The sequence below is a fragment of the Ambystoma mexicanum genome, chromosome 5q (assembly GCF_040938575.1).
Source record: "Ambystoma mexicanum isolate Mex_15411 chromosome 5q, UKY_AmexF1_1, whole genome shotgun sequence".
Taxonomy (NCBI): Eukaryota; Metazoa; Chordata; class Amphibia; order Caudata; family Ambystomatidae; genus Ambystoma; species Ambystoma mexicanum.
Window position 1 is genome coordinate 221,546,273 of NC_090933.1, and position 25,425 is coordinate 221,571,697.

Below are 25,425 nucleotides of genomic sequence, written 5' to 3' on the forward strand. Positions count from 1 at the left end.
TGACTAAGCCTGCATGTGCAACTCGCCTGTTGCAAGCTTTGCTGTGTAGTGGCCCCCCTGTGCTGCTCACCTTGCCTGGAGTTCCTTGGAACACGTCAGCAGTTCTAGGATGTAGGTCTGCAATCCCTGTGCCTCTGCTTGTGCACACATGTGCATGTGGGCACCAACAAATGTGTCCAGAATTCCGTCGTCCAATGGGCCATGTCTGCTGGCTAAGGTGCTCTGGAGGCTCATCCCCCTGCAGAAAGGGCATGAAACACATGATTAATGCTTCAAAGTCATCTGTGTGTGTCTCTTCAGGCATCTCATTACTTGACCATGTCAGAGAGTCACAGCATAAATCACACCATCAGTCCGTCTTTCACAGGCAAAGTGTGTAACACTATCTACAGCATGAATTGCAACAAGCACGTGTACAGTAAAGATAAGAAACATACTACACAATACATAGCAATGAATGTACACATTAATCATGAAACACCCCATCTAGCAAAAGCTGAACAGTGGACAATAACACCAAAATCATCCCCACTAGGGGTGTAAACACAAGTCACACAGCACCAGATATGCCACAGATATGACAGTCGAAGGCCCTTGTGTAAAATTTTGTAACACCGAACCATCCTTGTGAGCCCATGGATAAGGGAGGCAGGAGTGGCATATGTGAGTCAAGGACCCCAAGCAGCAAACACATACACAAGACAAGCCTGAAGGGCCCAGCTGGAACAGACAGTGGATGCCTTCAAAAGCCACAAAGCACCACACCGTCACATGAAAGCACAATAGACGGGCAATTTTAAACTATAGTAACTATTAACTAATTACACTAACTATGGAAAACCTACATTACCTAATTAAACTAACTATCAAACAGAAACTTAACTAACTAAACTAAAAGAAAAATCAAAAATGGCCACATACGACCCGGGGGGGAGGGGAGGCACCCAGGAGGGGGGAGGTACAGGGTGCTGCTCAACATCCACATGCGATGATGCTGAGCCAAAAGAAAAACCTCCATGGGCTCAACGCCTGCACAGCCCGACCTATGTGGGAGATAGATGGTCGTCCGAGTCTGGCTCATCCTGGAAAGGAGGACGTGGCACAGTAGCCTGGCCACGCCTAGCCACAGCTTGCCCCTCGTCGGCAGCAAGTCTGCCGGACGGGTGAGCCTGGTTCTGTGTGGCGATGTGACGTAGGTCTGCATGCAGAACCTCACGTGATACACGTGCTTCCTCTTGCAAGGTAGCACGTGTAACACGGAGTTCCTCCTGCAAGGCCTGGCTGGACAACCGCTGCACCTCCCGGCAAGCCTGTAGCTCAGCCGAGATGGTACGCTCAAGCTGTGCAAACCTCTCCTCTGCCTGCTGCCTCTGGGACATCATAAGGACACCCAGAGTGGATCTGAGGGAAGCATACTCCTCCCTCAGGGCATCCATCTGCACCTCTGCGTGAGCAGCAATTGCTTGACGCAGAGATGACATTTCAGCCTGGCGTGCCCTGTCTGAGGCTGCCATGCCCAGCCTGAGCGAGCGGGCCGTGGACCGTGCCGCCTGCTGCTGGAGAAGCACCTGCCTAGCAGGGGGGAGCACAGATCGGGCCACACGCTCCATGCTCTCAGCGATGTTCTCCATTGCTGCCCCCTGCCGTTCTGAATTGGCAGTCATGTCTTGCTCCCACTCAGTATACTGCGGTTGTGCGCGGCGACCGCGTTGCCGGGCTTGACCCCTGTGGGACCCAAGGACCGGGGGTCCTCGCTGTGTTGGCACCGCCCGCGGCTGCACGACTACATGCCCCCGTCGATGTGATGTCCCAGGCACATCAGTGACTGGTGTGGAGGGTGGCCCTGCGTCCCGATCCGCCACGGGCGGAGGAACCAAGACTGTCTGATCCCTCAGTGCAGGTGTCGCAGACAGAGGAGTGTACACATCAGAATCACTCACTCCTGACACATGGACTTGATGCTCATCCAACTCAACATGGACGTCAGAGTCGTCATCAAGGCTGGACTCATAGGCAGCCAGAGACATAGATGGACTGTAGCACTTGGGGGTTTTCGTGGCCTACCACCCCACGACCCCCACTAGTGCCGGGTTGATGTAGCGGTACCAACCCTGTGTCTGGCATGACAACACCATCCTCCGCCTCCATTGCGTCATCACCTGAAAAATAGAGAGAAAAAAGGTCACTACACATGTCAGAAGCCCACAACACACACACACCGACAACAAACGCATCAGGCAGACATGTGACACACAACATATAACCTGCCATGCATGCTGGGTCAACTTTGAATTGCTTCTGTGATCAGACCTGTTGAAAGATGGCAGTTTCCATGGAAGTGGGTCTATGCAGTGCAGAAAACGTGTACGCCACTCACTACCTACATGTACAAGGACTCCATGGTGTGTGCCAGGAAATGTGAAGGCAGGGCAATGTCAAATTCAGACATCACGTGCATTGTGCATTCAATGTGTACCATATCTAGAAGCCAAGCACCCCTCCACCCCAGTACCAAAGCAGGGATGCCTAGCATGGTATCAAAAGGCTGACCATACACCTGTGTATTGACAGGCAGTGTTGACTGGCATCAACAGCTGAATGTGATTCAAGTGACAACACTGCAAATGATGCAGGGACAGTAAGCAGGACACATGATGAAAACTCTGGATTCCGCCCATGTGTGAAGAAGACACAACAACAGTTGGACAGAGTCATTGGCCATTGAACAGGCTGAGGCCTGTGAGCCACACAGATTGTCAGACCCTAAACATGGGTGCAACGCAGGACTGAGCCAAAGTTGACATGGGATCATCCAGTCAAGGACACATAGGGGCATGCGTGCAATTCACATGGAGCATGAATGGGCACTCATGTCCCTGCGGGAGATCTGACCTAGGCACAGTACAAGTGAGATACCCTGCATCAAGTACTAAGGCTGTACCACACGGCATATGTTTGGCAGATTCTACGCTGGAAGTTAGCATCTACACAGGACGCATGAACAAGAAAGTACAAATTGGCAAGATTGAAGAACACCAGTGCAAAGGTGGAACTGGGGTGCAGAGTGGCAGAGGAGGGGCAAGGGAGCATGCCTACATGGAGTGCCGGCATGCAGGCAGAGGAGCCATGCATGACGGAAGCATTGCATTACTTACACATCAGAACCATGTACACGTCACATGTAGCGGCAATCATGCACAACACATCCCACAAGTGAAACACACACGTCCTCAACAAACACGCATAAACACTCACTGGACTGGGCATCAAAGTCCAGCATCTCTCCCACTCCTTCGACCAATTCAGGTGGTATGAACTCCGCAACGAGTGCCTCATCCGGAGTGAGCTCTTCCTCCTCTGGTGCAGGCCCACCGCCAGTCACCAGAGTCAAGTTGTAATTGGAGGCACGCTTAGCCTTAGTGCTGCGTTTGATGCCATTCCAACGCTTTTTGCACTCTTGCGCCGTGCGCACCTCATGGCCGAATGAACTGACATGTTCCGCAACATGCTTCCAGTGGGTGTCACGTTGGGCAGCCGTAGTCTGACTATTGGCACCCACTAGCATGTCATGGCTGTGGCCCCGCACATAGTCCACGAGGAAGTCCAGTTCCTGCTTAAAGAAAGGCTTCTTCCTCGATGTGGAGGAGGTCGTGGCTGTGTGTGGGGTCCCAGCCTGTGCTGCAGGTGCAAGCTTCCTCCTCTTGGACTGTGGCGCAGACCCTGGCTGTCTAATGCCGCCCTGACCAGCATGGCCAGTGGGTTCGGTGGATTGAGCCAAGGGAGTGGCAGGTGGAGGGATGACCAAAGGCCTGACTTGTGTCAGTGGCAGCTGGGTGCCCACTAATGGACCCTGCGCAGCAACATCAGCTGTGGCAGGGTCATTGACCGCAATGGTCCTGGTTGGCAGACTCACAACCGGGGTGCTGTTGGGTGCATCTGCCCCTGCACTTGCCAACACCCGGCTGTTAGAGGCAGCAGATGCCATGACTGCCTCAGGGACACGTGTCTTGGTCTGAGCAGCCCGGCCTGCCCCTATGGTTTCCCCCCTGGCCTGTTGGAGATCTACTAAGGGCTCTTCAAGTGCCAACGCAGCCTGCGCTGGCAGACCCCGAGCCTGGGTGGCGGTGTCCACAGCTGCACCTGCAGCTACCTTTACACTTTGGCCCGTGGCAGTCGATGGAACAGACTGCCGGGTCACATGGGCGCCAGTGCCAGATGCAGAAGCTGCATCCCCCGGAACCACAGGGGGTGGTGGCATGACTGCACCGACACATGGCACAACATTGTGCTCAAGTGGCGCACCTCTGCCTCTTCCCCCTCTGTGGCCGCCCTGGACACCCTGGAGTCCCCCTACTCCCTGGTCACCACGGCCACGTCCCCGACCACGCCCACCACGAGGAGGACGCCCAGCTGAGGCGCCCCTCACCTTTGGTGCCCTCCCAACTATGGCACAGATGTAGTAGTGCTGGCACAGATGGAGTGGTGCCAATGGGAGGTGTACACCACAATTGACCTGGACAATTGGGGTGAAGGGGGTGGGAAGCAAGATGTTAACAGCCCCCCTGCACCTGCAAGGCTGTATGTGACCCCGGTGATGTGGTGACGGGTCACGCAACGCTCAGGCACCCCAAAACTGCAGTAAAACCGTGCACGCAACCCTGCAGCCTACGTGCGTGGATTCAACCTCCCGCAGTACGAGGTGGCACCCAGTAACACGAATAACGCGTACGCGTGGGACACGCAGGCTACTATGACATCGAAAATGGGTGCGATACACAGGGGCACCCGCAGGGGAAAAAGAGCGTGTGTGACTCACCGTCTGACTAGCGCGATGCAGAAAAACACGCGTAGCCAATACCCCCGCCAAAAGAAGAGATACGTCCTTGATAGCTGTGAAGTTGTGATGGCGCGCGAAACAACAGGAAGCAGCAACACACGTCGGTCTCCACGAAAGGCACATACAGCGAACTGCTGGGCCCGCTCACCTTTAACCCGTGCTGAGGGAAACGCACGCGCTCGTCACGTCACGTCACTTACGCGCATGGGCCCTTTCCTCGTATTACACGCGGACGTGCATTTTTTCACGCACGCTGAAATGCCCATGCACACCTGTGTGCGTCACGTCACAGGGGCGCTTGCGCTTCAGGGGCCTTCTGTCCAATGAAATTGCGTATGCGTGCAGACGCGCTTACGCGCTAAGGGCCTTTCCTCGAATTACACGCTGACGTGCCGAATTTTCACGTGCCAAATCACTCCATATCAAGCTGGCCACGCGTAAGCACACGGAAGACCACGCTCCTGCCCAGAAGGCCGAACTACTGCCCCCCAGAGCCCCGAGCACGCTGCCATCTGCTGCTGCCTGACTGCCTGCTGCCCACGTGCCCTGCCATTTGCTGCCTGCACATCAGCCAGGGGTGCTGTTGCTGTGACCACCCCTGCTGGAACCGAAGACTCCCGACTGGGATTCCATCGCTCCACAGCCCAGCCCCAGGACCCAGTTGCCCACCCACTCCTGCCTCTGGGGTTGTCATGTCGGGCACTGCATCATCTGGCACCACTGACAACCCCCGGCCAGAGAGGCAGAGGGGCACCAGCTTCAGTGCCACCGAAGTTGGTGTCCTGGTGGAGCAAGTCCTGGGGCAGTATGATGCCCTCTTCGGAAGTTCCCGTGCCGACAAGGAAGGACCGACTCGGATCTGGATGGACATCGTGACTGCCATCAACGCGGAGGGGGTGGCAGTCCGCTACTTCCAACATGTCAAGAAGCGCTGGGAGGACTTCAGGTCCAGGACCCTGAACAAGGCCGGGCGCCTCTTGAAGGCAGCGGATGCCAAGGGGTGCCGGGGCCACTTGTCGGAAGATCAGATGAGGGTCCTGGAACGCATATCCCCAGCGCTCCATGTCTAGGTCCTTGAGAGGCAGACCCGTCTGGAGTCGAGCGGTAAGTGTACATGCATCCTGATTGTGAGCTGTGCGTGTGGTGATGTTTCAATAGTGTGTAGGTTGCACATCTGTTTGTATGGGGTCGAGTATGGGTGGGGGTATACAGGGCCGTGGTGCTAACACATGCGAGGGCTGGAATGTGTGAGACATGGATGGTGCTTGTGTGTGTAGGCTTACATGCCAAATGCAGTTGTGTGGGCACACATGTTTGGATGAATCTGTATGCAAGTAGACATGTCCGTGATGTCACGCATGTATGTTGTTTTCAGCTGCATGTATCAGCACTGTGTACATGTGCATTTGTGTGTATTTGACAAGGGTGCAACAGTGATGAAACATGGATGCATGTGACAGCCGGATGTGGAAGCCTGATTGGCAGATGTGACATGGATGCCCATCCGAACACTGCGACACTTGGCAGAGGTGTACACATGCATGCAAGTGTGGTGGTGTGTGTACATGTGTGGTGCACTTCCTGTGTTGCATGTGATGTCTGGCTCAGCTTTGCCTGCTCATGCTGTTGTATGGGTATGGATGGTGCTGGCAGTTGCGATATGGCTGTGGTATGGCTCATGTGTGGGAGTTGAAATGACATGTGTGTTGGGGATTGTGATGGCATGTCTGAGGTTTGCCAATGCCACTCATGTACAACTGTCATATGTGTATGTGTCCATTGTACAGTGCCCTGATGCCTGTGTTTCATTTCTCCCTGTCTGCAGCGTCAACTGATGAAGAGGGCGGAGAAGGTGCTGTGGAGCACAGCGGCGGGGATCCCACCGCCAGCCGGAGACGCAAGGCCCGGCTCCCCTCCCATGTTGTCATCTCGTCGGGGAGTGAGGAGTCCGGTGCCGCATCCCAGGCCGCAGCTGCTGGGGGGAGGTCCAAGAGGCGGAGGTTGGAGTTGAACTCCTCGGCAGCAGAAGGGCAGCTGGGACCCCACAGGGCCCAATGGGGGAAGATGGCACAGAGTCATCCAGGTTGGTGGGGGGTTTGGTGGAGGAGGAGGCTGTGCAAGCAACAGAGATGGGGTCTGGAGGTGGGGATCCCACTGGTGCTAGTGGTGCAGTGCAGGACCAGGGACAGGAGGCAGCACAGGCCGCCGCGGAGGTGCCTGTGTGCAATCCTGTCCCTGCATCATCTTGCACCAGCAGGGATGCCTACGTCCAGACCCGTTTTCAGGCAGGGGATGAGCAAACGACAACTGCCTTCCTCTGCCTGCGGACGTGGCTATCCTGGTCCGGGTTGAGCCTGTCCTGACTGGTGTGGCGTTGCGTCAACGGGCCATGCGAGGTGACCTGCAGTCTTTTCATGAGGAGACTGCATGTCATCTCGAATGGCTCGTTGACCACGTCAGCCTGCTGGGACAGGTCACCCAGGCCGGATTCCTCCGTTTCATGGGGCTTGCTACGACCCCCTCCTCAACTGAACCCCCTACGCACCAGTCGTCCTCTGTGCCATCTTCCCACCCATCAGTCACCTGGGTGCCCTGTGGAGCTGCCTCTGATGGTGCGGCCAGGCTGGTGGAGGAGGCATCCCTGCCACAGTCGGGAGTCGGACGTCCAGCAGGGGTGGCCACATCAACAACTGCACCCCAGCCGGCGGAGGATGTGCAGGCAGCAGGAGGCAGTGCACGGGCAGAGGCACAGCAGCAGCAGCAACGTGGTGGGAGCCATGAAGGCTCGGGGCCTTCAACATCGGAGGGGCAGGCATCGGCCGGAGGGCAGGAGGACCCAGGACAGAGAGTGTCTTCCATGTGGCAGCGGTTGGGCCACGCCATAGATGCGGAGTGGCAGCGGGCGGAAGAGGCACGGCTCACAATGGTCAGGGCGGAGAACTCCATGCGGAGGGCCCTGAGGCGGGCCGAGTGCCTCGAGGCAGTCCGCAGGGGGTTGGAGGTGGACACGTCGACAGCCCTGCGGACCCTCGGGCCATGGAGGAGGACCACCTCCGGGACATTGAGCAGGAGTTCGATGATGCCCTGGCCCGGGACATCCAAAAGTGAGCCATCAGACTAGCCCGCTGCCCTTGTACATAGTTATGTAGGTAGTGTTAGGTTTCCTTTTTTTTAAAATTTATTTTGGACCTTTTGGACATTGGCCACATTTTTGTATATAGTTTATTTTATTAGTTAGTGTAGTTAGATAGGTTTCATTTCTTTTGTTGGGATAATGGACCCTGGCTTGTTTGTCTGTACATAGTTCACTGTTGGATTGTATTTTTCTTTCCCAATTTACCCATGGAGCAATGGCTTTAGATTATTATTTCCCATTGGATTTTCTTTTGTGGACAGTGACTTTGGACACCATTACTTTGGATTATGATTTTTGGTTTTGCTTTTTTTCACGGACATGCTTCTTTTCATTTCTGTACATTCCCATTTCTGTTTCTTTATTTTTTATTCTATTTATGTTCCCTTTAATACATTTTTTTTATCGAACTTCAATGTGTAGTATCTCATTGGTTTCATGCATATCATGATATGGGTTTTGAGATTCACTGACACCCATTGGGTGTATGTGAGGGAAATGTGTTTGTTTCGAAACTTGCAATTGGTGTTCTGTCATGTAATTGCCAATTATGAGTGGGTGGATGCAATACTCGGGTGGGTGTTTTGCATTTGGAGGCTGACCATAGGGACCAGGGATCTAGATTGTGATGACATGTTGGCTGGGGAACATGGGTGGGGGCCTGCTGGCAGGTGCCCCACAGTGCTGGGGGGTAGGGGTGGTGGGGAACATGAGTTGGACATGGGTGGGGGCCTGCTGGCAGGTGCCCCACAGTGCTGGGGGGTGGGGGTGGTGGGAGACATGGGTGGGGACCTGGTGGAGGGTGACCCTGCACTGCTGGGGGATGGGGGTGGTGGGAGACATGGGTGGGGGCCTAGTGGAGGGTGACCCTGCACTGCTGGGGGGTGGGGGTGGTGGGAGACATGGGTGGGGGCCTGGTGGAGGGTGACCCTGCACTGCTGGGGGATGGGGGTGGTGGGAGACATGGGTGGGGGCCTGGTGGAGGGTGCCCCTGCACTGCTGGGGGATGGGGTGGTGGGAGACATGGGTGGGGGCCTGGTGGAGGGTGACCCTGCACTGCTGGGGGGTGGGGGTGGTGGGAGACATGGGTGGGGGCCTGGTGGAGGGTGCCCCTGCACTGCTGGGGGATGGGGGTGGTGGGAGACATGGGTGGGAGCCTGGTGGAGGGTGCCCCTGCACTGCTGGGGGATGGGGGTGGTGGGAGACATGGGTGGGGGCCTGGTGGAGGGTGACCCTGCACTGCTGGGGGGTGGGTGTGGTGGGAGACATGGGTGGGGGCCTGCTGGCAGTTGCCCCACAGTGCTGGGGGGTGGGGGTGGTGGGGAACATGAGTTGGACATGGGTGGGGGCCTGCTGGCAGGTGCCCCACAGTGCTGGGGGTGGTGGGAGACATGGGTGGGGGCCTGGTGGAGGGTGACCCTGCACTGCTGGGGTGTGGGGGTGGTGGGAGACATGGGTGGGGGCCTGGTGGAGGGTGACCCTGCACTGCTGGGGGATGGGGGTGGTGGGAGACATGGGTGGGGGCCTGGTGGAGGGTGCCCCTGGTGGCTGGGGGTGCAGGGGACATGCGTTGGTGGGCAGTAGTGCAAGTTGACATGTGGGTTGGCTGGGGGGCATGGCCATGGTGGATGGGGTGCCTGCAGGACATGTGCAGGGTAGGCCTCTGTGGTGTGAGCCACCTGCAGGGGCCGTGAAGGGTGTAGAGGGAACACCTGGGAGGACCCACACGTGCAATTCACGTGTGGTGCTCCCCGCGCACCCCTGTAATACACGTACCCTGATGGAATCGCGTGTGGAACTTCAAGCGCACCCCTGTGATACACGTACCCTGCTGACTTCGCGTGTGTGACTTCCCACGCACCCCTGGAATACACGTACCCTGCTGATATCGCGTGTGAAACATCCCGCGCACCCCGAAATATACGTAGCTAGGACATAGGACATTCGCGTGTGGAACTTCCCACGCACCCCTGGAATACACGTACCCTGCTGATATCGCGTGTGAAACTTCCTGCGCACCCCGAAATACATGTAGCCAGGACATTCACGTGTGGAACTTCCCGCGCACCCCTGATATGCACGTACCCTGCTGATATCGCGTGTGAAACTTCCCGCGCACCCCGAAATACACGTAGCCTGGACATTCGCGTGTGGAACTTCCCGCGCACCCCTGGAATACACGTACCCTGCTGATATCGCGTGTGAAACTTCCCGCGCACCCCGAAATACACGTAGCCAGGACATTCGCGTGTGGAACTTCCCGTGCACCCCTGAAATGCACGTACCCAGCTGAAATGACGTGAGGTACTTCCCGCGCACCCCAGTGATACACGTAGCCCGCTTGCCGTGCTGGTACAGGGTTAGCGCAGCCCTTTGCGCTGGATTGGGGATTTTGATGGCTTTTCCCTGCGCGAGAGGCGTTCTTGGGGGCGTAACTGGCGCTGCTGCAGGGTCGCTGCGCCACTGTGCACCACGGCTGGTTTTGGTGGCTGGTATCCATGAATACGCTGTGCGCGGAAATGGGTTTTGGCGCACGCGGCTGGCGCAGGGATTCGCACGCGCACACTGTGCGCCAGCCGCGTGCGCCACCTGTGCGCTGAATTCTATGAATTACCCTCTTGGCATCTACCTTGACTCCTCCCTTACACTGACAAGACAAATCAACGCCATCTCATCCGCCACCGCTTATACATGTAAATTCATCAATGCCAGTAGACATCCAACTGCACCACATTAGCCAGAGCACTTGTACTCTCCAAAGTCAACTATTACAACGCTCTCTACCTGGGCACCAGCCAAAAGAATATCAACAAGCTTCAAGTTATCCAAAATAACGCACTAAGAGCAGCCATGAACATACCCAAACACGAGCACATCTCTGACGCCAGACTCTCCTGTCAATGGCTATCTATACCTCAGAGAATCGAATACAAAACACTCTCTCTCACACACAAGTGATTATCCCACCAAGCACCTAGATACCTCTGGGACAACTTCACATACCACACCCCATCTCGCCCAACTAGATCAGCCCAGACACATGGGGCCTCATTATGACTGAGGCGGAACGGGTTAATGGGCTCCGCAAAAAGAGGCGGACCCGGTAAACCCGTTCCGCCTCATTACAAGCTCCCCTCGGGGACCCGGTAAGTAACGCCTGGTCAAACCAGGCGTCCTTACCGGGTCCCGCGAGGGGAAGAGGGAGCAAACAATGGGCCGCTCGTAATCGGCCCGTTGTTTGCAACCTCTCCTATTCCCATTGAGCCCTATGGGGGCTCAGATGGGAATGGGGAAGGTCCGGGCCCGGGTTCCTGAAGGGAGGAATTACCGGGCCCTCCGAACTCGGAATGGCCCGGTAATTCCCCATTCTGGGAACCCGGACCCAGACCCGATTTCGCCAATAGCGCCATGGCTACTGCCGAAGTCGTAATGAGGCCCATTGCTTAAATATCCCCAGATTTAAGCTCCAAAAAGCAAGCAGCACAATCTTCCCTGTGCTTGCCGCTAAACTCTGGAACTCACTACCAACCAATCTCAGATCCGAACCATCCTTTCATCATTTCAGACACAGTGCCAAAACTTGGCTACTGGCCAAAGAAATCTAAAACGCCAACTTATTACCACACAAATGTACATACTGCCTGTATAATCTGCACAACTTCAAACCTTGTAAATACGTTATAATGTGTATATTATCAGTAACTGCTTTATAATGTCTATACTACCTGTATTGTTTAACTACTGACCATGTTTGTAATACTTTGGCTACCTTGTAACTTTGTAACCATGCCAAGCTCCTGGATGCCCCAGGGCCAGGCGGCGCTATATAAATAATAAACTAAACTAAACTAAACAACCTTAATATTGCATAAGGCCAGAATTTTTATGACAATATTTTATTATATTCTTATACATGCTGTATGTCATACAAAGTAATTCAATACAATTCAATAAACATTATTCCATATCAGGATCAAAACATAAAATAATTCAATACATTAGATAAACAATCGTTTTTGGTATCTCAGATATATTGTAAAAAGAATCAAAACAATTCATTCAACAATAACTTCAAACTATTCCTGAAAATCAACGTTTAATCACAAACAAAATCTAACAGTTGCTGTGAGTGTTGTCTGAATCTATAATTTCTCAAAACCTGTTTGTGTAAAACCCTTCTTCAGGAGCGGTTTTGTTCTGTTTGACTAAAAATAATACTATATTTATCATAACATATTCTAAACTCCTTCTAAATTAAATTTCCACTGACATTAAAAGCAAAGTGTTAGGCAAGTCCCACTCCAAGTAATAAAAATCAATCCAAAAGAACCAAAAAAGAATGCACGAGATATGAGAAAAACAAAATTGTATTATAACACGCCTAGGCTGGGAATGATCTAAAAGAAATTCAACAGTAAAAAATAAGATGGCAGGTCATATAGCAAATTACAGAAGAGAAATGACAACAAATGTTACAGGTTCCTCATATTTTCCAGGCCTTTGATTGGACATTGTCATTTGTATTATAGGTGCTTATATACATGTTCCAACTATTTTGGTTTATTCTAGCCTCGTGACAGGATTATACAATCGAGTTGTTAGCTATTTAACATTGAGATCATATTGTTTTTCATGGTGCTGATTGGACTGCTCTTTTAACCTTGTATCAGTCAAGTTTGACATTTAATTGGTTGTTAGAATGGATTTCTAAACTCTTGCCTGATGGACAGAGGTTTAGGAGGCCACCCTAGTTTAGTGAAACAGGGAACCTTCTGGACAAGTCAGACAAATCACGGTAGCTTGGCAGGCGGTCAAGACTAATACTCATGAGTGATGATCAGAAGCCCACAATGAGCACACACAGTAAAGATAACACAGAATACTCTTAGACAGGTGTATATCAAAAATATATATACATGTATTATAGGCCCAATAAAACAACACAAATAACCAAAACAATAATGCAACAATTCCCACACAAGCATTTCACTATGTACCATATATACCACTGCTGTAGCCTTAATGCGATAAAGGGAGGAAAACATCCACAACCAGTAACAGAAGGCGGGTTAACACAAATTATGCTTTAGGCAGTCTTCAGGATGGAAACCCTAACTTATTCATTCCAACCCTATAAAGTGGGGAGCCGTGTGCTCAAAGTACAGCAGTGCGTAAAAATGTGCAGTTGTTCGTAAAGCAAAGCCAGTACTTTTTCAAGATGCTGGGACAGCTAGGTTAGGGTCCTGAAGGGGGTAGAAGAAATTCCAATTGCCATGGAAGTGTCTGCCCACGTGGACAGAGCAGTTTCCGACATTCAAAAACAGCCTATGGAATGCAGGCTATCCCAGCCAAAGAGAGGTTACCAAAGAACCCTCATGCGTAAAAACAGATGAATGGGTCAGGGGGCACCAGTAAGTACTCACCGCCCCTTTCTCCAATCCAGACCAAACTATGCCAGTTTAGTCGAGGTCGTATGAGGTTGTAAATTCCGCCTCTGCTTCTCAGATCTGGCTCTCAGGTGCTGCGAGATGGGACAGTAGTCTGTGATGGGACAGTAGCCACAACACCGCCCACGAAGGGAGGAAGAAGAAAGTTCCAGTGCAGCAGGACTCAAGGCACAGCAGAGAAGGGGAAAAGCCACCCATAATGACCATCACCACAACACAGTGACGCAAGCACTGCAAAGGCTTGCGGCATGATGCACTCTCCTAATTTGCGATGCAGAGTAGCAATGCCTATGAAGTTTGGCAGGAGAGTGTTGAGAACCACAAGCTAGGGATTACCAAAGTTTGAAGCCCCAACTCGAAAATGCCAGTGCTCCAATGCCATGTCCTGGAACAAATTCAAACCACAAAAAAGGTAAAGGGATATACAACCATCAAGCATACCCTTTGAACTAAAGGGATCAACCCTTAATACTATGCAACACAAAGCTTGTGGTTGTTATTGCTACCTTGCTAGGGAGGTTTCTAATCCGGTGCTCTGTGCATTCGTAAAAAACATTTCTGACAAACCAAATGTCTTTGTATAAAAATATACATATTTTATTTTCAATTGCATACAAATACTAAAAACACCACTTGGTGTATTTTTGTGTCTATCCAATCTTCTACAATAAGACAAGAGAAGGAACACAATCACTGCGCTATATGAACTTTACCCCCTCAATAATTTAACACATTAATTCAATTACTTGTGTAACAAAAAGTGTCTTGTGCTGTGCTAATGTTCACACTGGGTCATACGTCAATATACACATCTCACTCAGACTCTTATTTCATTCACTCTAATTTTCATAACATGTTTCTTTCCGATCATAATGTCTTGTGTTGCATACACGGAAATTCTTCAGGGGCTAACATATGAGGTTAGTAAAGCATGCACAACATTTAAAAAAAAACAAGTAGGAAAAAAACATCAGTTTCTACTACACGACAGTCTTTTGCAATGTAATTCTCAGAGTTATAATAACTTTCTTAGTCCATGGGTTAGCATTACCCTTTGGTCATTATACCCGGAAGAAGAGGATCTCCTCCTGCAAGGAAGCAATGGAGAAAGAATAGGAATATCAGTGACCTATTCATACTCCTCAGCTCTCAGATGGCTATTGCTCAGTAACAGGAGTCTTGGCTTAGTGTCTAGCGACATCATCATACAGTAGAGATACAACTGTGCTTCTTAAATCGGCTCTTCACCCTGATGGTGTATGTTCTAATATCTGAGTCCTGCGTGTAACTTGCAGCAACCTAGGTCTCTATAATTACTATTTTCTGGTTAAGTCTAGTGGTGGTGTACTACCATTCTCGGTCAACCCCGTAGTGACTTACTCTCTATACCATGGTCACTGAATGCCAATAACACTGGTCGAATCCACTCACCGTTTTGGTGTCTTGTACAGTGCTGGGTCGTGCCCTCAAATCCTTGGGGTTGTGTGTAAGGCGTTGGTTAGGGGAGGAACCATCTAGTCGTTGACAACCACGATATCTCTACACGGTAATGGGAGAGACTCATTAGGTTAGCATCCACCACTTCTCTTATGGTTTCATTCATATACCCTAGTAAGGCTCACCCCATCAAGCGAGTTTTTATGTCTAATCCTTCCCTAGAAGAAATTGAGGTTCTCTTTCTTTCCACTTCTCTACCCGTATTTCTGTTGCTGATTTTGTTTTGCTCCGTTTTTCACTGGTTCAAAGAAACAAAAGGACTTGTGTTAAAAGTCTATCATTAGCCATAGGTAAGTGTTTGTTGGTATTGGGCTTAGTGAGGTTACCGCACTTACCTAAGTGCGGTAGCCAAACAAATCCATGTGTTTCAATTTCGTCTTAATTCATTCTTCTAATGATGAACTACGTTAGCAGAAACTGACCCTGTGTCATCTCAATGTCTGCAGCTCCACAGATTCCAGCACAAGCCAGCGCAAAAAAGTCCTCACGTGCTGTGTGACCATCCGTGAGGCTGGTAGTGCAAAAAAGGCAAACATATTAGTTCATCCATTATCCTCTAGTTTGCCCATGTCAGTTTACCCAGGCTTATGTATACCTAAAAAGTTGTAACGGGTCCCGTTTTGTCTAAGCTACCCGCATACTTTTGGTAGACAGACAAGCAACTAAAACATCTGCACTGCGGTCGGCACAATCCCTTTAGTTTGATCCATGGGTATGACTTCAACAGTCGTTTAGTGCAACCCACACGTGCTTACCGTTTTTCAGTTCCGTAGTGCTACCGTGTTCACCCACTGTGTTCCACTCGGGATCTCTCCGGCACCTTCAACTTCCGGGAGGCTTGAATTCATCAGCAATGTTTTCGACTGCTTTATTCATGCGTCTCTGAGTTGCGCATGCACCGTTGTTGATCGCTGATTACGGCGTTTTAAGCACTATCTGTTTTTAACAGATCTTTTACATTTACTGTACGGACCTCTGCACTGTGCTGGCCTCAGTTGGGGCATAAATAGGTATGATGTCACACAGCCCAAGTGTTTGCAATATTTGGATTCACATTCGATTCGTCAGGGACATGTCCTGCGGCTGTGTTCCTTGTGTTTAAAGCTCACGCATGTGTCTGTAATTGGTTACGAGTTATGGCTTTATGTTGGCGGCTGTGTTCCTTGTGTTCAAGCTCACGCAAATGTGTGTAGTCGGTTACAAATTCTGGCTTTACGCTCTGTCTGTCTTTGACAGATTTCTCCTGTTTTGTTGTGCAGCGCTCTGCAACATGTCATTCCCGATAGGTGCCTTCATAGGTAAGCTGTTTCAAAAACACAAGCTTTTATGGTGATTAGGTGATGATCGCTAGTTGAATTACGAGCCCTCAAGCGATGTCGATGGATCGAGTTTTGATATCTGATCTAGTGGATACCTGACCTGGTTCTCATGCCCACCAACCAATTTTCTCATTAAGTCCTGTGTTCATACTATTGGTAAGAAAGATCAACTGTTGTTCCTTTTTGAGGATTGTCCTCTTATCTTTGTTCCCATCCATGCTTGCTTTTTGTTTATACAAAATGGTCCAGCTCTGGTCATCCACAGTGTGGTTGTACTCAATCCAGTGATCAACTAAGGGTGCATTTTGAGTCCTGTTCCTAATGCAGCTCCTGTGTTCACCAATCCGGATTTTTATTTTCCTGTCTGTTTTTCCCACATACATTTTTTTGCAGGGACACCATATTGCATAAATTACCATATTGGAGTTGCAATTTGTAAATGTTTTTTGTTGCCATAGTGTTGTCAACCCAATGTCCACTGCTGTGCTTTTAAAGGTGAACGGACAAACCATACATTTGCCACAAGGTACGTGTCCCATTAAATCTTGAAACCCCCATTGTTGTTGTATTGTTTTTTATTTCGTTGGTTTCCTGCTCACATCATTCCTTGTTATGTATTCCTTCACATTGCAGCTTCTCCTGAATGTAACTATTGGTCTTGCTATTGGTTGTTCACTTTTCTCCAGGATGTTCCAGTTCTTACCAATGATTTTCTTGAAATTCCAATTGCCATCGAAGGGTCTGCCCACGTGGACAGAGCAGTTTCCGACATTCAAAAACAGGCTATCCCAGCCAAAGAGAGGTTACCAAGGAACCCTCATGCGTAAAAACAGATGAATGAGCCAGGGGCCACCAGTAAGTACTCACCACCTCTTTCTCCAATCCAGACCAAACTATGCCAGTTTAGTCAAGGTTGTATGAGGTTGTAAATTCCGCCTCTGCTTCTCAGATCTGGCTCTCAGGTGCTGCGAGACAGGACAGTAGTCTGTGATGGGACAGTAGCCACAACACCACCTGCGAAGGGAGGAAGAAGAAAGTTTCAGTGCAGCAGGACTCAAGGCACAGCAGAGAAGGGAAAAAGCCACCCATAATGACCATCACCACAATGCAGTGACGCAGGCACTGCAAAGGCTTGCGGCATGATGCACTCCTCTAATTTGCAATGCAGAGGAGCAATGCCTATGAAGTTTAGCAGGAGAGTGTCGAGAACCACAAGCTAGGGATTACCAAAGTTTGAAGCCCCAACTCGAAAATGCCAGTGCTCCAATGCCATGTCTTGGAACAATGCTGGTCATTTCACTGGATGGCACAGGAACACTTCTGAGAAGGCTCTTTTGGCGGGAAATAAGGAGATGCCAAGAGTAGTTGCTCTCACTACTCAAATGGATGGAAGCACCCTTGCAGGCCTTCTCAGGTTGAGATTAATGCAGTGGACTGACGGGACAGCAGCAGGCTCAGGGTGCCAAACATTTCAGCTCATCTCTGGCGGGTCCACATGTCTGCTTCAGCACACAGGATACTTGGCTCCTTTGGTAGTTTGGTATGAACCACTGTAGATCAACCTGGAATGGATCATAGGGCCCCTTATCTTATCCAAAGTTAGATGCATGATTGAAACTGGACAAACAATAGATCTGCTCTCTTGCATGCATTCCAGCCGTGGTCCAATCATGGTCCACGGTGGTCCTCATGTATTCATGCATAGCAGAGATCCTGGCACCAGTAGTGTCTATTGGGACCAGACAGTCCCAACCCTCTTCCTGGGCACTAGCACACGTGTCATGCAGGAACAAGCAAAAGATGCACTTTTTGCGGGCGGCTTCATGCTCAAATAATGAAGTTCCAGGTCAGCTCGACCTGGGGGAAGGCAAAGGGACATGTGGGCCAAAGGACTGAACAAAACACTTTGTGGCACTGGCCACAGTCATGAGCCATCTTTGGTAAACGTGGTATGGTTGGCTAAAAAGTAGTAAAATACCAGAAAAGTGAACGTCTGCCACCAGTTCGTCCTAGGAACACTTGGACATTCACCAAACATTCCTTAGTGGGTTTCTAGGGACATAAAACAAATGGACGCCAGTGTACAGTACAGTTATGTTTTGGGACTTAGCTGCTTGCAAAACTTAATTTTCTTGTAATTACATGGGTATAGATATATATGTATATGTACCTATGTAATTGGCAGTTTTATAAATGTCCTCTTGCTGCTAATATGTGTGTGCTATAAAGGTTGTTTATAAGTTTTCATCGAAATCACTTATTACTAGTTAATTCTACTTCATGTGGAATGGTGTTTTACATTACTTTCTTCTTAGCAATTGGAACTCTGTTAGTGCAAATTATCCTACAGAAGGCAGTTTTTCACTTGATCATTTTGTCTCGACAAGCATATCCTTCACTGCTCCTTGTTTGGTTCTTACGAATGTGTGACCTTCCTTCATTATGATACATTTTGATGTACTGCCTAGGAATATACATTAGTATATCTCTTTGGAACACAGGCTTGGGAAATCAGCTAAACTGATACGTTTTGACCAATCAGTGTGCAGTGTTTTGTTCTTTAGCTCTGGTGTCTGATATCTTTCTTTGTTGCTTTTTCATGACCTTGCTACCACAACTCAGGCCTGGGAAGATGCTCACCCCCGCCTCGCCTTTATCAATCACTCTACTGCATGTTAGTCTTTCTTTGGGAAGTTGCAACATTAGATGTGCATATCCCTGCAAAGGCCTGGCTCTTGTTTTCTATTGAGGGGGTGAAGATTCTCATGCTTGGGAGATAGTTGACTGGATCTCGAGGCCAGTCAGCCTAATTGTTTATTCAATTAGAGTAAAGGGTTACTATCATTCATTATCATTATGTATGCTCTTCTATGTTTCCCTAACTAATGTTAAATGCTGCTGTATCTATTAAGGAAACATGGTTATGTTCAAATATAAGGTGTATGCATTATGGCTTGCTGAAGCGTAACTACTGGTGCTTTCTTGGGCCTGCACAGGGAAGTCTCTTCATGTGGGGCTGCTCGTTTCTAGGCTGTGTGCCTTTGTCACAGTGGCTTTCGGAGATTGTACTTTCACGTACGTTTAGGGCATTGGATGTATTCTCCAACATTACTGTACTCCCCAACAAAAGAAAGTACTAGCCTTAGAAGTTTTCTGCCACACAAACAAATAATAGTTCTATCACTTCTGTAGGTGCATTTTTCACCTTAAGATGTATTGCTCATTAGTATTAACTAATAATAACAGTGTTAAACTATCCTACCCAATGTAGTCAAATAGATAATCCCGAATTCAAGATGATGATAGTACGTATTGTCATATTTCCTCCATTGCTCCTACTTAAGTCATATTTAATCTGAAAGTAAAATATGTTGAAGCATGGTAGCTAGATTAGCAAGAAAAGTGGTATCACAGTATTTAAGGGAAATTGCTGACAAGAGCTTATGAAGTCCCTACAACTTTCTTTTTGCGCACCTCAAAATGGCCACCTAATATTTTTCTTCTTTAAGGTGTTTCTGTTAATAATAAAGATGTTCATAGAGTATATATAGAACAGAACCAATCTGTCCCAGAATTGTAAGCAGTTCCCTATATTTATGAAAGATAACTTTTAACTTACTTTCCTCATCTTTACCAAACTCTGTTTGGCGATAAGATTCATGACAGTTTTATATGTTTATATAGTGCGTTCTTCATATAGCGCATACAATTTCTCCAGAAATGGTGTTGTACAGTAGGGCCCAATATCCTCCCTAGGGTCTTGACATCTCTGGATCAGGAAATACATTCTGGAGACCAAGAGCCTCATTACGACCCGTGCAGTAACCATGGTGCTAGTAGCACCATGGTTGCTGCTGGTATTTTACTGATTCCGCCATGGTGAATGGCGGAATTACCGCCCCATTCCAAGGTTGGCGGGGCGGTAATTCTCCATTCACCATTGGCCCTTCCCCATGCCCATTTTTGCCCCATAGGGCTCAACGGAAATGGGGAAGGCGGTAGTTACAGTACCGCAAATTGCAGTACCGTAATTACCTCCAAGGTCCCTTTGCGGGTGCAATCCTTAACGGCTGGTAAAACCAGCCGTTAAGGTAGGGACCCGCAAAGGGACCTCGTAATTAGGCGGTAAGGGGTTAACGGCGCCGCCACCTTTTACGGCACCGTTAACCGCTTACCGCTTGGGTCGTAATGAGGGCCCAAGTATGAAAAGAGACAAAGACTCAATCTGGATTTCAAAGGCTTATTTATTCTTCAGGGTACAGCAAGGCAGGACACAGAAGTCATCATACTTCAGGACTCCAACAATTATCAACCAAGCTATGAAATCTGCCCCATTATTTATATTTTGCATTTGGCACAGCTCTCTATTTCATGATGCAGTTCACTCTTTTTGGTTTAAACACTCAAAGACCAGCCGTTTCCCCTTCTAGGTTTGGATGACTGAATTGTCGCTCACAAAACACCCATGTCATACCTACGCATGCAACAAATTAAAATTGTGCGTGATACACTTTACCTTTACAATGAATCCTTTGAAGTATCAAGACAGAACATTTCTGAAGTCAGCCCTGAGATATTTTTAGGAAGCAGCTCCATGTCTCGCTGTCACAGGAGCCCAAGACTGGGCATCAGCTGTGTGCCCTCTCTGCGAACCCAACAATTGTTGCTAGTTTCAAATAGCTGTATGCACTCATTGGTATCTTCCCTGGAACACTACATGGCTTCCCCTGCCCGGCACTGTCAAGATTACAGCCGAGAAGTCCAGGCAGTATGTTCTCTTCTTCTGAACCTTCAATGAACTGCTTATGACAGAATTATATAATTATTTCTGACTTGACTTGCAAAAGTCCACCATCTTAGAAATTGCCTGACTATGGGCCTCATCACGACTTGGGCGGTAACTGCCCTACCGCCGAACTCCCAGACGCTAATAGCGCCGGATCACGAGTTCGGCAGTAATGTTAATCCCCATTCCCCATTGAGCCCATTCGGGAATGCCCCATTCTCCATTGGGCTCAATGGGGAAATTTCACGCTAATACTGCCAGCGGATTTCCCACCGGCGGTATGAGCACGAATTTTCAGCGGATTTCCCCCCAGCTAAGAGCTGGGGTGAAATCCGCCGAAGTCCTGATTTGGCGGACCCTTAAATCCGGCGGTAATAGCGCTACTGCCAGATTTAAGGGTTACCGCCAAAGTCGTGATGAGGCCCTATACCTGGTTATCACAAAATGGTGGACCAACCTATTCTTGATCAGAACTTGGTACCTGCTCAGATTTCAATCTAGATTTTTAGTAACTATGATAAGCATGTACTACTTGACATACCCTCTACCGTGCAAGACATTCTGACCCCAAAAAATGTATGCTGCCCTACAATGTGTTTTCTTGCCCCCTTAAGTCCTACAAGTCTGATTTTTGCACACTCTGAACTATTGATCATCCTGATAAGTTATCTGAATTTGGTTTGAGGGGTGTAGGGTGTATCTACAATACTTTCAGTTTCAGTGGGACCGGGCTACCTTCTGTACACTCCACCCTCTGGATTGTATTTAGTCACTTACTCAATACATACCACTACACCAAATGTCCACCCTCCTCAATTCTCAGTGTACCTACACATCTCTCCCCTAATCACCATTGTCTGTGATACAATTTTATTTAAATCTGAGAGGCATCCTAAAAACATTTCTACAACATCAGTACTAACACATTATATTCTACTAATCTAAACACTTATGTGTCCCTAGAGAGTACCTTTGTTTACTTTTATTTGAGTCTATCTCCATTACCCAATTTACTTTAAAATAACTATATGCTTCAGATAATTTTACAGCCACTTTAAGCTAACCCACCACCCCGTTTTTCATACATTGTTCACGTGTGGCTTATGCTCCACATTTTTTCCATCACTCCCATTTCACAACATTTCCTGGTTACCCATTGTCTTCCCCATTTGTATTTTTACAAGTTCATTTTCCTTTTCTTCTTTATTCATTGTGTATTTCTTCCACCCAAATCATGTTGGTTTGAACTCCCATTGTATTTGTCCTCATTTAGGGGTGCTTTGCAGCAAGTACATGGGCTTTTCAATGCATAGGTCACTTAGTACATTATTTTTCTCATGTTTTAGCTTTTCTTTTATGGCAAAGTACTTTAATAGTTGCAAGGAACAATTCAAATATTGGGGAATTCGGCCACGTCTAAAGATATGGGAGTTTTTTACTGGAAAATTGTCCGCAGTCACAACTGTACAACAGAAACGTTTGTGTGTGGGCATCTGGTTAGGTCCCTTGACTCTTCTTTCTGCTCATAGGTTTGCATGCTGCTAATTATCCGAGTATATAGATCCCTCGTTGTCCACCTGGAATACAAAACTGAATGAGTTTCCTTTGAAAAATAAATATGTCTCTATCATCAGTACTTTTTCCTTTTGACCCAAACCTTAAAAAATCTACTCTTATGTGTTTTTTAAACACTCCTGCCTTCTAAACAAGTTACATTATATATCACTTTTGAACATCCCTGACTCATAAAACATCATATTTTTTAACTGTTTCTTTCTTTCTCTGAGTACATATTTGCTCTCTCTCATGGGCACGCTGTCTAATGATGTGACGTGGTGTGTTTTCAATAACACATTCACGTGTGTCTAGTATTTGCCCTCATTTTTCTATGGGTTTGTCCTTTTATCACAAAATTGTATGTCCCTTCAGAGGACTTTTTTTTTCCCTTTACGTCGACATTTTCAGACTTAGGGATCAAAAAATAATAAACAACAGACAGACAACATAAACAAATATAACAAGACTGGATGTCTTCTTCTTCTTCTGACTTTTTGGTGCAGCCGTAGCAGAAGAGGACATTGCTGGTAGGGATCCCTGTTCTCTGTAGAAAATCAAAATACAAACAAAAGTAATTTGGGGCCTGGCAAGGGGGTCAGGTTTCTTCCCAATCATAAAACCTTTCTCCTTGCTGCTAACACTTTTTTATGTATGATCATTTCCCACTACTTTCAGCCCATTTAACTTATAGGCTTTCTCTGACTCATTGGTGCACATAAGAATAAACTTGTTTATTGGACCTGTACAACATTTAGGCCAATACTTAGCATTTTTCTCTGCTCAGCTGAACGGCCTTCGTCTGCTTAGTGGAGCGTGCTTCTTCTGATTTGCTGCATGTGCTTCATCGGCTTTGCTGAACATGCTTCTACTGATCAGCTGAATTTACTTCTACTTTCCTTTGCCATGTCCCTTTCTATTGCGTAGGACTGTGGTCATTTCCTTTCTGTGCTGTGTTTTCATCCTGTTTTGAGACTCAATAAACATTTTTCTGCGCATTGTCTCCTGCTTAACCCTCTACACTAATCTAGCCTACCTTTGTTTTTCTAAAACCTGGCACAGATTTTTACTACGTGCCTTCGCAATTTTTTTCTGCCGTAACTGGCTTTTTCCCTGGACATTTTGGAGGCTTGCTCCTTGGGGTTCCCCTTGATCCTGTTCCCCTGCAGGACACGTTGGCCTCCAATGGAGCTCACCCTTATTTGCACAGTAAAAAGGAAAAGAAGTCAGAAGAAACTAAGAAGATCAGACGGAAGAGGGGGTCTGAAGGCCCTGAAGACGTCATTGAAGATTTAGGTAGGAGATTGAGCTGGGAGAAATAACAGAACCTGACACCTTCATTCTGCACATAATGTGTGATAACTGCTGCATTCTTCTCCAGGGATCTCACTATTACTCCCACTTGCTTATCAAGCCTTCATATCTATTTTAAATAGCCTTTGACATAAACTACAGTAAAATATAATTACTGTTCCCACTCTCGCTTTTTGTTTTTGACAAAACATCTCAATATTTAAAAATGAACATGCACTCTCTGTCCTTTTTATCTCATTCAAAGGGACCAGCTTATTCTTATTCTCTGTGTCAGCTATCATTTTAACTGTAAAACAAAATAATTCTGTGTGTGTATGTGTATGTGTATATGTGTGTGTGTGTGTGTGTGTGTGTGTGTTTGCATGCATGCATGAGTGTGTGTGTGTGTGTGTTTGTCTTTTTTCTCACGTCAGTGCATCTTCATGAATGCCTGCCCATTTCAGTACGGCTTGCAAGCACTTCCTTCCATGCTTACTGTTTCCTTAAGCTACATACAACATTTGAGTCATGTATCCCAAAATGTGTCACTGTGCCTGGTTCAGATAACATCCACTAGCACATTGGTCTGTTTTTTGGTGCAATTTACACTCAAAATCACATTTTTGAATCTCAGCTATCCTTTGATCTTGGACACATTTATTTTAAAAATATTCTCTGAATGCCTCTATACTTCACAGACATGATGTACAGTGAAGAAAACATTATTCCCTTGCTTGGCACCTTTCCTGTGTACTCTGAATTTATTCGGTGCAAGTTTTTAAACTTGCATGTACTGCACCTATCTGTCTTTCTATGCGTTTTCTATTTGGTTGTCTGTTTCTTTTCTCTTCTTGGTGCACAAAAAACCCATCTTATTCAAAAAAAATAAATGCCTCATTCTCCTCTCATGTGTGCAGCTATTTGCCACACATAAAATCAACAACTAAGTTAGCACTGCTTAACATGTTCCCAATAAAAAAACATTCATCACTATTCCATCAGGATGACTTAGCCAATCTTTTTACACTAAGAAACAGATTCTATAATTCTCAAACTATGTTTTAGTTTGCCTTTCCCTAACCTACACATGACTTCACCGCCGTGAACATCAATTAATCACAAAAGCAATACACTTTGAAACAAAATCTCAACCATATAACCCTCCCCAATTCAAGAAACCAACTTCTTCAAAATACCCACCACTTAAGAGGTTAAATTGCTTCACACAGTCGCAATTCAAAACAAGGGCTTCTCTCACATGTGTTTCTAATCATCATTATTCATTGTCATTTCTTCTGCGCAAACTGGAAGCTATTCCTGTGAATTAGTCTCTGGAATATATCATCTCATCTCTTAGTCCTTTCAGCGGGACACCGTAGCTCTATTCAGAACAAGCTTCAAAATCATTTATCTACTGCGCGGTTCTCTTGGCTGGCTGCCAAACTATGCTTTTCATTTAAACAATAATATCTCTTTTTCTTCACAAGTGTTACTCTTAAGCCCGGTACCGCATCTCAGCTCTGTTCTCCAAGCAAGAAAAGAATGTACTGGCAAATTTA